At 43.5% G+C, this 14,066-nt stretch overlaps 1 protein-coding gene across 1 annotated transcript in view; it reads left to right on the top strand.

The window, feature by feature from the left end:
* Window positions 1-14,066, top strand: part of LOC135706300 (neuroligin-1-like) — a 762,843-nt gene that overhangs the window by 87,889 nt on the left and 660,888 nt on the right. The window contains exon 2 of the mRNA XM_065227888.1: window positions 11,224-11,529. The gene's annotated coding sequence lies outside the window, so the exon portion shown is untranslated. The remainder of the gene's footprint in view (window positions 1-11,223; window positions 11,530-14,066) is intronic.

Below are 14,066 nucleotides of genomic sequence, written 5' to 3'. Positions count from 1 at the left end.
TGTTTCCGTTGTCGACTGCCACAACAGTTGCTGTGCTGTGTCACAATGATTGAGATTTATTTGGGTTATCTCCATTACTATTGGCCCGCTATCGCCTTTTTGTAAGCTGGGCACCTGAAACTTCCCGTCATATGACCGTTTCCGTCCTCCTTTCTGCAGAGCATGCACCTCGGTTGCTTCATACAGCCTTTAGCAACGTGCCCCTTCTCTCCGCATTTCCTGCACAGCTCCGATCTATCAGGGCCTTTGCAGTTTCTCGCCTGGTGACCAAAGTTCACGCACTTAAAGTATCTCTCCATTTGCTTGGTAACCCGAGGGATAGCTTTCAGGGGGCATACTGACCACCCAACCTTGACTCGTCCTGTCTTCAGCAACTCGTTAGCTGCGTTCGTCGCAAGTCGTATCGACGTCGTTTGTGTACCACCGTACGCCTTCCGTACGGATTGTCATAGGCACATCTCCCAGATTGCATTGCACCTTCAGCGAACATCGTACCTCGTCTTCCGTTGTGATCTCATCCAGATCCTTGCACTCGACCACTGACTCCTGCGATAAGGCTTTTACGTTCGCGTCCTCGCCAAGAGATTTTTCGACGATTTCCTTGAAGGCTGAACTCCTCACCGACGAGTCCTTCTTCAGCTCGAAGAGCATCTCGCCTTTCTGGGTGCGCCTGGTTTTCACCACGTTCTCGCCTAGTTGCTTCAACTCCGGATCCTCTCTCACTTTCCGGAGGAGTGCTGCGTATGTCGTTTTGTCTTTCGCCTCGATAACCAGAGCGTCGCCCTTACTTCTCTCCCTACGATGCCTGGGGTTTTCCTTCTTCTTGACTTCCTTCTTCTTCTCTTTCGTCTTCTTCTTCTTTTCTTCCTCTTCATTATTCTTTTCCTTCTTCTCCTTCTTCTTCTGTTCCTTCTTCCTTTGTTCCTCTTCCTTCAGTTTTTTTCCTCTTCTCCTTCTGGTTTTCGACTTTACGCCAATCACTGTCTTCTTGCTCCTTGTCCCCGTATTCGTCGTCCTTGTGTTTTTTGGAGTCCTCTTCGTCTCATGGCGTTTCCCTATCTCTTTTCTCCGGACGTGGGTTCGTTGGTCCCTTCAGCGTCTCCTGCGCTTCAGCCAGCATTGCATTCTCCTTGGCCTCAAGCAGAGCCTTTTCGGCCGCTTCAGCTCTTCTTCTCCATTCTTGCAGTTCCCGCCACAGTTATGCCGGATTTGATTACCGTCGCTAGTAGCTTGACCTCCTTGTGTATGTTGTTCTTATCCTTCACGAACACATAGAGTTCATCGATCTTCCTCCTAACCTCCGTCATTTTGGTTCTCCCAAGCTGCAATTCTTGCTGTTTGCCACTGCTGGATTTCGGTGTGAATATTTGGCATGGCACCGCACCTAGCTGCTCTCTTTGGGGTCCATGCTGTTCCACTTGGGGTATGCTACTACTGGAACTCGCTGTGGTCACCTGGTTTGACGCTGGTGATCTCTGCAGCTTTCCGCTTCTTGCGAACACGTTTGCTCCTCCGTTTTCGCTGTCTGGCGTCTTGCCGTCGTCCTTCATATTTTTTTTGGTTTTTTTCATTTTCGTCTTTTTTGTTTTTTTCTCCGATTTTCTCCATTCTGATGGGTCCCCCCTCCGGGCCGCTATCTCCACTCTTTGTATGTAGTCTCCTATCGTGATCCCATAGTAATCTATGCAAGCAGGGAAGCTATGCTAGGGTTCACACGGTCCTTCATGGGGGCCGTGTTCAGAGCCAGATCGGCGTAAGTCAGTAATGTTACATCTGAGCCTACTACTCACCAGTCACCAATTGGTGACGAGTTTTGAACGTATCCGGAGGCCTGCCAAGGTTTTACCGGGACAGGGGCATCCGCACTATTAGCCCACTCGCCATTTCAAGAAGGTGTCACCCTTCTTGGGAGCAGAATAGCACGGCTGTGTGTGTGTGTGTGTGTGTGTGTGTGTGTGTGTGTGTGTGTGTGTGTGTGTGTGTGTGTGTGTGTGTGTGTGTGTGTGTGTGTGTGTGTGTGTGTGTGTGTGTGTGTGTGTGTGTGTGTGTGTGTGTGTGTGTGTGTGTGTGTGTGTATGTGTGTGTGTGTGTGAAAATCTCTACAAATTTCATTCAGAGAATTTTAATATGGGGTCCATGGGACATATGCAAGTCTTTATTATGCACTATGTATTATTATTTTTGTTCTTACAGAAAATGCATAACCACATATGCATTGAGTGGCCATTTAATTCTTACCTAAGTCCATTTTGCCCCCCCCCCCCTCCACACCATCAATGTAAGAATGTCTTTTCTTATATGACACTTACGAAAAATTTGAAATTCCAGCTCCCCCCGCCTCCCTAAATGGGCTCGTATATATTGAATGATTCCTAAAACATAAATCTTGCATTATAAAAAAGCATTTAAAGATATTATGTTAAAAAAATTAAGCGAAAAAAAATGTCCCGATTTTGTCAGTGTCCCGTTTTTGTCAGCCCTAAATTCATCAGGGGGCTGACAAAAACGGGGCATTACTGTATAGCGGTAGCAAGCGAGCAAAGGTCAATTTTGATGAAGGTACGAATCGGGTTGATCATCTCCTCTACCAAACTCCTCCGTCGAGGAAGATATGCTGGATAATGACATTTCCATAAAGGATGGACACGTGTGTAGCCCATGAATATCCGTACATGATGGGCACTTGGCTGTATTCCATTGCACGGCATTGTGGCTAGCCTTCGGTGAAAACGAACTCAGTTTCGGTTGTTGTTTTTAGGTTCTTCGTTCGCTGGCAGAGACTCCAGGATTTGGATTCTCCGTTGTAGCAACTCCTGCAAATCCTGTAGAGTGTCTTGCTCCTTAGCGGACGTGTGTTCTTCCCAGCCACCTCAAGCGACTGGATCCGGACGAGAACTCAGCAGTTCTACCAGCAGTAAATCCTTGTATTCGGCAGCTTCGATGACATGCAATATCTGAATGGTGGAATCCATCAGCCAATCTGTGGAGATCCGTGACCGATTCCTTGGCGAGTGAAGTTAGTTTGACTAGCGCTTGTACCTGTTTCCTTTCAGTAGCTTGCTGTAGTTGAAGCGTTTTAGCAACGACTCCCAAGCTATTTGATAATTGTCGCTAGTTATCTTCAGCGGATCAACTAGCACCTTAGCTTTGCCTGCTAAGCAACCTTTCAGATAGTGAAATTTTTCCACAACCAGAAGTTCTGCATTTTCATGGATCAAGGACGCGTAGAGATCACTGAAACTCAACCAGTCATCGAAAGTCTGGAGCCAGATTTGCAGTAGGTGTACATGGTCCATTGTACCATGTGTACTTGCAGCTTCCGCACTCCGTGTTGACTGGTTTCGAACAGATTCATCCAGAAACTCCTTGGCTTTCTCCATCAAGAACGATTTAGCATGGTAATAGCGATTCTCGAACTCCAGTTGCTCCTTTTCGAAACCTTCCTGCTCTTCGATTCGATCTCCCAAGAAGTTTCACTAAATTGCTCCCACAATAAACCTATACGTTCGAAGCGGACATTGACCTGACTAGTTGTTGTACCCTCTTTATAATACCTAATGAACTGACTAACGTTGTTTAGACGCTCTAAGACCCTTGAGTTTCGATTTCGACGCCTTGAGGGAATCTGTTGACCTGGTAATCTTCGTTGACATGGTTTTTGTCGGAAGAATCACGGTACGGAAACAAAGAACCAAGAGCCAGTACTAGTTACGTTGCTCCTCTCGAAGTTTGGCGAAGCGTTGAAAGATCCGATAATCGAAAGGAATCGGCGATGTAGTATGCAAATTGTCTGCTTCGGCTGGGCATATACTGTTCAACTCACCTGTGAGAACTGTTGTGCTACCGAAGCTAGAAAACAGCAAATTCCAAAGCGATACAGCTCAAAAAACGTCCAATCGGCAACTCAAAACGTACAATTTGTAGCCTCAGATTTCAATTCGAGCCAGTCAAGAGTGAATGTAGTATCAAATATTTGCGCTACGGCTGAAAATATGCCGTTCAGCTTACCTGTGCAAACGACAGATTGTGCCAACAGCCGAATCCATGATAATTAGCCACTAGTTGCAAATTCATACAAACGGTAAATCGTCTCGATTGTTTATCCAGCGAAGGAGAAAAGTACCAATGTAGTATCACAAGAGGGCCTGCTTTGGAAGAACATATACTTATTCTCACGTGGAACAAACGAAACCTCAGGGATTGCGTTCGTGATTTAATTTAATTCGAAAATCGTCCAATTGCATCGAATGGTTGAATTTAATTAGTGTATAGCATCAATGAATTCCAGCTTTGGCTGGGAATATACTGTAAATTGTATTTACTTGGCCACGATAACCGGTGCGTGATGCCCGAGTCTGGAAGCGATAGTGTTACGTCGTTTGTCGGCTAGTAGTTACAGAAATTAGTGCCTAATCCGTCGTCGTTGGTGCTCGTTGTGGTATGAATCACCACCGAAACCCAAGGAAGGTGCCCAAAATCGAGTTTTCCGAGAATTGATTCACCTTTTTCGATGCCGATTAGTGTCCGACGATTTCTCAAAATCACAGAAGCTCGAAATGTGTCCGTTAGTGGCATGTACTGAAGACTTTGGTGGACATATGCTTGTTCTCACATACCTGTATAGTAGTAGAACAACGCTCTGGTGGTCCTACAATCCTTGATGATCGCCGAAAATGACCGAGTTCGTGTCAGCTGGGATCACTTCCAACACTGTGTCGACTCCACTGTCGACTACGGTGTCCTTCTGGAGACGCCCGAAGACGTTGACCGGTGTCTGCATTCCATTGAGGAGGTGATATCCCGGACCAGGGAACAACACGTGCTAGTATCCAGACAGGTGAGCAATACTCTGAACCTTGACAGATTTACCAAAGACCTTATAAGACTCCGTAACACCATCCGAAGGCAGTACTAACGCTCTGGTCTGCCTGTCCTTAAGACCCACTGTAATAGCCTAACAAAAACCATCCAAGCCAGGATGGTGGACTTCAGAAATTAAAACTTTGCTAACCGAATCCGCTCTCTTCCACATTGTGCAAATCCCTTTTGGAAACTTACCAAAATTCTTAAAAATATGCCAAGACCCATTCTACCACTTACCCCACTAGATCGTTACGGCGACCCAGTGGTTCATCTGATAACTCCTGAAGAGAAAGCTGCCGCGATAGGTCAACACTTCATCAGCTCCCATAATCTCGGACAAAACATCATCAGTCCTCACGAAGCTGAGGTTGCTGTAAACGCAACCAACCTCCATCAGATTCCCATTTTTTTGCCGAGGAATTCGAGATTACGGCAGAAGAACTGTTGGCCTAAATCAAATCATCTGAAAACATGAAGGCCCGAGGTTTCGACAACATCCTGAATCAACCATCTGGCTCTGATTTTTAATATGTGCCTCCGACTTGGCTACTTCCCCTCGTGATGGAAGTCAGCTAAAGTCATACCCATCCGGAAACCTGGGATGGATCCGTCCTCTCCTTCAAGTTATCGACCAATCAACCTTCTCTGAGGGTTATCAAAACTGTTTGAAAGAGCAGTCTACCACCGGCTCCTAACATCTGCCGAAGAAAACAACTTGTTACTCGAGGAACAGTTTGGTTTTCGGAAAGGTCATTCGATCGTCCACCAGCTGACTTGAATAACAAACATTCTCAGACGGAACAATCCTGCTTCGAAAACATCTGCGGGCGTTGTTGGACGTTGAAAAAGCGTTCGACGATGTATGGCATGATGGCCTGGTGTTCAAATTGCAGCACTAGGACGTTCCGGGTCTATCTTAATGGCATCACATCGGATGCTTTCAACATCGGTGCTGGGGTTCCACAATCATCCTTAGCCCTATTCTATTCAACCTGTTCACCTCCGATATGCCGGCTCTCCCTGATGGTGGACCGTTGTCTCTGTTCGCAGATGACACATCCATCGTCTAACTACAAGGGTAGGGTCATCGGAGTTCTGACTGCCAAACTTCAGAGAGGCCTGGACGTCCAGTCTGAATATTTCAACAGCTGGAAGATCCGTATCAACGCGGCAAAGGCCCAGGTCATCATCTTTCCACACTCTAAATCTCCCAGACTTGTTTCGTCGGTGAATAATAAGATCTGCCTGAACGGCACACTGGTGGAATGGTCGAAAGAGTAGACTACCTCGGCTTAACACTAGACAGCAAGCTGATTTTCAGGGAGCACGTTGAAAAAACCAAAACCAAGTGTAACATCTTGATAAGATCACTGTATCCTGTATCACTGTATACGTTTTGTCCAAGATATGGCAGCTGACGAAGTGTTGGCCAATCACAGAAGCCTTCTCAACAAGAGTTATCAGATGCACCACAGAATTATCGAGACGATTCAGTGGAACCAGTGGTGGAATAGGTCTGGGCTTATTTTTTTTAAGAATTTCGTTAGCTTCCACAAAGGCTTTGCAAAATCTGGGAGAGAAAGGATCTTATTGACAAAATCGTTATTTCTGAGATCCACCATCCTGGTCTGAATGATCTTTGATCAGGTTCAGAGTGTTACTCACCTCTCTGGATACTGGCACGTAAAGGGCGAACACGAAATTATTGCGACACCGAAAATGTCATGCCAATTTTCTTATAATGTTTAGAATCAAACCAAAATTTTAAGGTAGTTTTATACATATATTTACTTCAAAAATCAAAAGAAAAGTTAATCGATGGAGCCTTGAGTGTAAAATTGAACGCATTTTCGCTTGATGCCCTCCATCAAAGTCTTTACAGTGTCATCCGGTACCAGTTTCTCATTTTTTTTTCATTTTCTTAACATGTTCTTCTCGTCTTTGACTGTCTTCTTGCTCTTCCGAAGTTCCCGCTTCATTATTGCCCAGTACTGCTCCACCGGGCGCAGCTCCGGACAGTTTGGCGGATTCATGTCCTTTGGAACAAAATGGACAGAATTGGCCTCATACCACTCCAGGACACTTTTAGAATAGTGGCATGATGCCAAATCTGGCCAAAATAGCGGAGCTTCGTCGTGCTGCTGCAAGAACGGCAAAAGGCGCTTCTCGAGGCACTCAGATTTGTAGATCTCGCCATTTACTGTGCCCTTTGTCACGAAAGGCTCACTCCTCAGTCCGCAAGAGCAGATGGCCTGCCAAATGAGATATTTGGAGGCGAACTTCGACATTTTCTTCTTCTTAAATTTGTCGTCCACATCGAACTTGCTCTTGCCGGTGAAAAACTCCAACCCCGGAATTTGCTTAAAATCGGCTTTTATATACGTTTCGTCGTCCATCACACAGCAGCCATATTTTGTCAGCATCTTCTCGTAGAGCTTCCGTGCCCGAGTTTTAGCCGTCGATTGTTGCCGCTCATCGCGGTTTGAAAAGTTCTGTACCTTGTATGTATGTAGTCCAGCTCTCTTCTTTGCATTCTGGACGTAGCTCTGCGACATGCCGATCTTTTTAGCCAAATCACGGCTTGAGACGTTGGGATTTGCTTTAATCATCCGCTTCACCTTTCCCTCCGTCTTTTTGTTCTCCGGTCCCGGTTTTCTTCCAGCTCCTTTACCGTGGTCCAACGTCAACCGCTCCTGGAACCGCTTCAACACTCTGGAGACGGTTGAATGGTGAATGTTCAACATTTTTCCCAACTGCCGGTGCGACAGGTCAGGAAATTCCAGGTGTTTGGAAAGAATTTGTTCTCTCAACTCGCGTTGGTTCACCTCCATTTTCGTTGAATCGAAAAACACGACTTCGAGTTTGACAGCATGTACACAATACACATCAATGAGAAATTGTGCAAAATTTGGTTGATTTTTACCCAATGGTAAAAAAGTTATGCCCTGTTGAATGTGTCGCAATAATTTCGTGTTCACCCTTTATTGTTCTTTGGCCCGGGAAACCGCCTCTTCGATGGTATGTAGACACCGGTCAACATCTTCAGACGTCTCCGGTTGAACCTCGTAGTCGATGGTTGAATTCATGGTTCACATGGTTTGTATAATTTTTTAAATTGAGCCCTTGTTTTTTTTCAATAAATTGTAGCGCAGATACGAGATTTCTAATCAAAATGACTGCTCGCTTTAAAAAAAAAATTAAAAAGGATTATGAAGAATGTAAACTTTTGGAGTGTTCAAAACCATGTACACTTGAAAACTAACATGAGTCGTTACACTGAAAATAAAATTTAGTTTATACAACGAAAGCATTTGTTTGTTTTCACGAATTATTTCGTTGTTTTCTGCAACGAAAAGTTTTCGTACATGCTAAGAAACTTGTTCCGTATAAATTTCCAAAATCATTCACTTCCTAACATTCGTGTATTTTACGAAGCGTTGCCATACTCGATACGAATATTTTTTATAACTAAGGACGGATGTATGCGCGTGAAAAAATAGAAGGTATCAAAATATTACGAATCATCCGTATACTTACAAAAATATGGTAAAACTTTACGAAAAGCAATACATAGAGTCACGAACATTTCTCTGGAAAAAAAAAACTGTCTTTTTGGGAAGTCATAATAAAAACTTTATTGAATTGAATATTGAATAATTAAAATAAATTCATCACATTTTGGTTCCTTCACTACGCACCAGTAGCTTCTAAAAACCGCAGCACACTAACGCCTTCCCGACAGTGACACGGTCTCGTTAAAGTATCCAGTCTCGAACGACATCCATGCGATGACCTTGAGGATTTGTTGAATAGGCTGTGTCCAAGATCTCTATACGGTCTATGTCCACCGAAAAATTCACGGGCATCGATTGACAGGCTGTGGATATTGAAGAAAATTAGGATTAGTTCCACTACAAATTGCAAAACGATGGTAAATTGCTCACCTCATCAGGGACCGTGAACTTCCCGATAGTCCTCGATGAAAACGCAGTTGGTTGCATCCGTCATGTTGATCGTCAGTGCCAAGATGGCCATATCTTAAGACGGAACTCCCAGCTTGAGCCATTTTTGCTCCTCCGTGGTACGTATTCCGTTGGATGATGGATTTAGTTTGCTGCAGCTGCAAAGCGGCATCGACACCGGTGATCGGGCCAAAAAACAACGCAAAACTTCCACAGTCCAATGATGATGTTGAACGAATCGAAAAACATCCACTAACGAATATGTTCTTCTAGCTGTCACACACTCTGTACCACAAACGAATTGGTTCGTAATAATAAGGAGCGTCCAATGCAAGAATGCACGAATGATTTTCGTAGGTGAACGAATAGTTTTGTAGTTTCACGAATCAACGAATGATTTTTGTATGTAGTGTTTACGTCCGTACGAAGTTCAGTTCTTGTATTTTACGAACTAAGCGTAATGTTAGGATCAACAAATGTTTCGCACAATTTACGAAATATATGTGATATCTACGAAACCCATTGATACGAAATGAGCGTTAGCGAATTAACGAAAAAATATTTTCAGTGTAGAACTTTTGTTTTTTTTTTTTATTATTATTATTTTGTTTTGTGTTTTTTAACAGAAAATGATTAAAATGGGCCGTATGAATAAAAAGAGTTTATTCATACGACCTAATGTCTCAAACATTGTTTTCTTTGTGAAAATTACATGAAGTAACGATTTATGTGTCCATAATTTTAAACCTTTCAAAAGTTCGCATTTTTCATTAAAAATAAAATAAAGATCGGACAAGGACATCTTGAGAGACTTTGGTATTAAATTTTTCAATGGACATGTTCTTTGATATTACTAAAAACATTTTTTGGTATATTTTTTCTCAAGTTAACAATATTTGTCTCTATTGCTTTGTCTAAGACGACATTTTGATGAGAATTGCCGTTTCCGCGCTATATATATATATTTTTTAAATGTGAGTGTCCATTTTGAAGTTTAGCAAACAAAGTTCCAAGCAAATCGGAAAAGGTCGAGTTTTTTTTCCGATTCGTCATTTGGTGTGGAACTGCTCTATTTGTTTATGTCGGTTTGGTGTCCGTATATTCGATTAAATACTTTTTAGTGATTTGCATCATTGGGCATTCACTACACAGGATTTGATCTACCGCCTTGATGCAGCCGATGATTTCACCGTTCTGTTGACTGTTTTTATTGCAATTTTTAATGGTCCGATTTGAAGGATATAGCATCTTTCTGACTCCGTTTTGATTTCCATTGCTTCTTTAACGTATTTTAACCATTTCATGTCCTGGTGCTGTTGGACGTTACTCTTCAAGGTTTCCAGGTTTTAGCCAAATCTCGAACAGATCCATTTTTCTTATTGACGAGAGATTGGGTGACCTCCGATCCAGCTCACATTCCATAGGCCCCGGTTTTCGGCCTGATTTTGATGTGTTCTGGACGGTAAATTCTTCACCGAACATCTGGATAGTGGTTTGGACTGTTCCGACACGATATATTTCTATTTTCCAAACCCATGAAATGAGATCCAGTTTTAGAAATTTCAAGCCCTTAAAAACCATTCTTAACTCCCCGCAATAGTCAAATAAAAATGTATTTAGTTGTTTTCGAATTATCGAACACAATTTGAGTGAATCATACTTAATTGTAACGTTATTTAGGAAATTTTCTCTTTTTTTCGCAACGCAGCACGACATGTACCGAGCTTAATCGTATAGAGGAAATGGAGGACCTCTTGAAATAAGCCCCAGAGCACCAGAGAAACTTAGCTTAACTCGGGTTGTTCTCAGATGGCATTGCAGTCCTGTGCAATTTTCGCCAATTTACTGAGTGACAGGTTGAAAATTTTGATCAATTTGTGCAAGAACTGTGAATGTTTTCCTGCAAAATGCTAGGCATTTTGATTATTTAAAAAAAAAAAACAACTTCAAAACACATATTTGTTGAAAATTTGTATGCAGGAGTTTTTGGGGCCAGGAAAGGTTCTTATGATGGTTCGCGACCCCTCCGCCCTTTGTAAAGAAGGGTCCTGTTCAAATGAAAAAAAAATATAGCATGCTTTTTTGAATCGGCGCATAAACTCAAGCTAATATTTAATCCCGAGCAAGGCCGGGCACACTAAGAAAGTAGAATATATATATTAAAAAATCCAAACTAGCAAATGTTCATCAGATTCATCAGGAGATAGTTTCCAGTATCTTGAATTCTAACAATTATTCTTGAAACCTGGACCTACAAAAACCACAATTTTCAAACAATAGTCACCTACAATCCAAATCCGGAATGGCGTGTCCTAATCCATTTAATTAGAAGCCACGACAAACGCTAATTAGCCGTTAAATCGTCTAATTTTCCACCTTTTCTACATTCCCGTTTCAGATAAGCAGTGCCGTGTTCGGTGACCAATCGAATCAACAATCGTGCAGGAGCTAAATCAATCAGGGCCACACATTTTCCAAGCCATATTTGAATATAAATACAAAGCTAGTAGTGATTTCGTATCGCGTTAGAAGAGAAACGTTAGCAAGTTGTGTTTTGCGTGCAGTGTATATTTGATCGTGATTTATACTGCGATATCTCAATGGTCAGTGCACGCTCTGGTGTGGTGTCAAACTAAAACTTGGTCGTACGATTTAAAGCACGCAATTCGTTGGACGACGCCGACGACGAGCTGAAAATAACAAGGTAAGTGCCCGGTGCCCGGTGCCTGTGCAGCAGCAACTAGCGAGTAAATGTTCGCCCGATTGCATATCACAAACTGGATAATTAGGGGGAAAAGTTTATCACCATGAGCTCGATGGTCATGTAGTTAATCACGTGAAAGTTTGACCGTTGTTCAATTTTATGGTAACTCCCACTCGATTGTTGGTACACAAATCATGCCCTCAATATCCATACCGATACAATGCCTCAGGCCACCCAAATTCTGAGCAAATATTATTCCAGTTTCCCTTGCAATAAATCATAGTCTCCGGTTTCGATTCTCGGTTTGAAAGAAATAAATATTTCCATTTCACGCTCGCTTCTGGCTGCCAGCAAAAAAGACACAAATCAAACTAGAACCTCCCTCTTGGTGTTCCTGTGTCCACCGTTGTTGCTGGTGGTTTGTTCCGTTTTCCCTGCTTCGCTTATGAAACTTCTTCCTGCGCCCTTCAACTTTTGTCCATCAACTTTCTTTGCAGTGCTAGAACGAACGAACAAACGGCCACCGTCCGTCTATCCGTGGTTTTGGTTTCATCGTTCTTCACACCTCGCTGCCAGTCCCCGCCATCCTGTGAAAACGGTCCCGAAGTGCCGCCGGCTGGCCACGGCAGCACGATGTTGGTTTATGAAAAATACATTAATAAAATTAAACTGCGATTAAAAATTCAGTACGAAAGATGGTAATAAATCTAGACTGGTACCTGCTCCTCCCACGCCACGTCGCACTTAAGCCTGTCGGATAGCATTTTCTTCTCACCGACACCTACCGACGACCACGACGACGGTCGGGGCGATCGAAAGTGGGAAGCGGAAAAATGCTGATGACGCCGGTACAAACCAGCCGGTCGGTGCTGTGGTCGCCAGGGTGCTTTCCGGCGGTGGAAGGGATTTTTGTGCTTCGTTCTGGGGCGGTAGTGGATGTCCAGCTGGGCGTGAAAATCGCGGCTGGGATTCGTGATCGAAAAATGTCCAATAAATCAATATGGTGTGGTTTAATTATGGAAATATTGGAATCGGCAAATCTGACACGGCACTGACTGCCGGGAGGGTTGTCAATCGATGGATGGAAATTCAAATTAGTTTTTACTTTGGTTTATCGAAGGCCTGGCGTGAAATGACAGCAGCCAAGAGAGGCCCTAATAAAAATGGGCGAAATTGAAAATTGCTTCATGTTAACCTGGCTTGGGAAACATTGTTGTAACTTGTTTGAATTTTCCTCCAATTTCGCCAATCGAGAACACGATTAAATTAGTGAAATCTACCGCCACATTGAATATGGATACGCCGTATGATAATTTAGCAAGAAAATTCAAGATCTGGCACGTTTTGCTTACAAACATAACGACGGAGTCGAAGGTGAACAAAACCTGGACAAACGCTGAGATAATTTCTTTATCACTTCACTAGACATCGCACTATGAATTTTAAAAGTACGTGATGTCCTCGAAAATTAAAAATATTAACCCCAATTTTTTTCGTTCATATAATCATACACTCTACCTGTGACCAAAATTTAATAAAATTCTGAGACCCTTCCGTCGAAACCTTATACGATAATTTAAAAAAAATTCCCTTGAGCAACTTCAAGGGGCCTCCTTTTTTCAGTCGGTAAAAGCGCAGCACCAAAGCTAGACCATACTGAAGGCAGCTGGGTTCGATTCCCGGTTCGGTCAAGACATTTTTCGGGTTGGAAAAGTTCTTGCCTTCCCTGGACTAGAGTATGATTGTACTGGCTACACAATTAGACTAATGCTGAGAGCACTCAATAAGCTAATATTGAGTTAAAAAATAAGCTTGAAATGCGAGCAAAAAGACGAAGAAGGGTTAGAACAACTTGATCAGGGACTTGATATAAGGGGCTTGACTACCTAGTGGTGACCGTATTTTGCTTACTGAGGAGAATATCATGGGTTCATTCCCAAGCCAAAAGGTGTCCTCGGTTGTCTGTTAAACATAAACTCCACAACGTCTGTTAAACATCCATTTACGAGTGTGAATTGATTTTGTTTTCTCGTTCTTTATCTCAGATTACTAACGTACGTACCGTACCAATCAGACTAAGGCCTTGTTGTCCTCTGCTGTCCGAAGAAGTCGTCTCCACTCTACTCGATCCATGGCCACACTTCGCCAACCTCGTAGTCTGCGAAGGGTCCGCAAGTCGCCTTCTACTTGGTCGATCCACCTTGCCCGCTGCGCGCCTCTTGATCCTGTTGGGTCGCTTTCTAGAACCATTTTCACTGGGTCGTCGTGCGGCATTCTTACGACGTGCCCAGCCCACCGTAGTCGCCCAATTTTTGCAATGTGGACGATGGATGGTTCTCACAGCAGCTGGTGCAATTCGTGGTTCATTCGCCTCCTCCACGTTCCGTCATCCATCTGCACTCCACCGTAGTTGGTCCTCCACGAGCATAGTTCAGGTCTCGTGGCCGTAGAGCAGCACCGGTCTAATCAGCGTCTTGAAGACAGTCAACTTCGTGCGGCGGCGAATTTTATTCGACCGGAGCGTCCTCCGGAGTCCA

This window comes from Ochlerotatus camptorhynchus, unplaced genomic scaffold, assembly GCF_037179485.1.
Source record: "Ochlerotatus camptorhynchus isolate MF236.1 unplaced genomic scaffold, CSIRO-AGI_Acam_v1.1 ptg000277l, whole genome shotgun sequence".
In the NCBI taxonomy this organism is placed as follows: domain Eukaryota; kingdom Metazoa; phylum Arthropoda; class Insecta; order Diptera; family Culicidae; genus Ochlerotatus; species Ochlerotatus camptorhynchus.
Note: the sequence above shows the minus strand (reverse complement) of the source record. Positions and strands in the feature narration are given on the sequence as shown.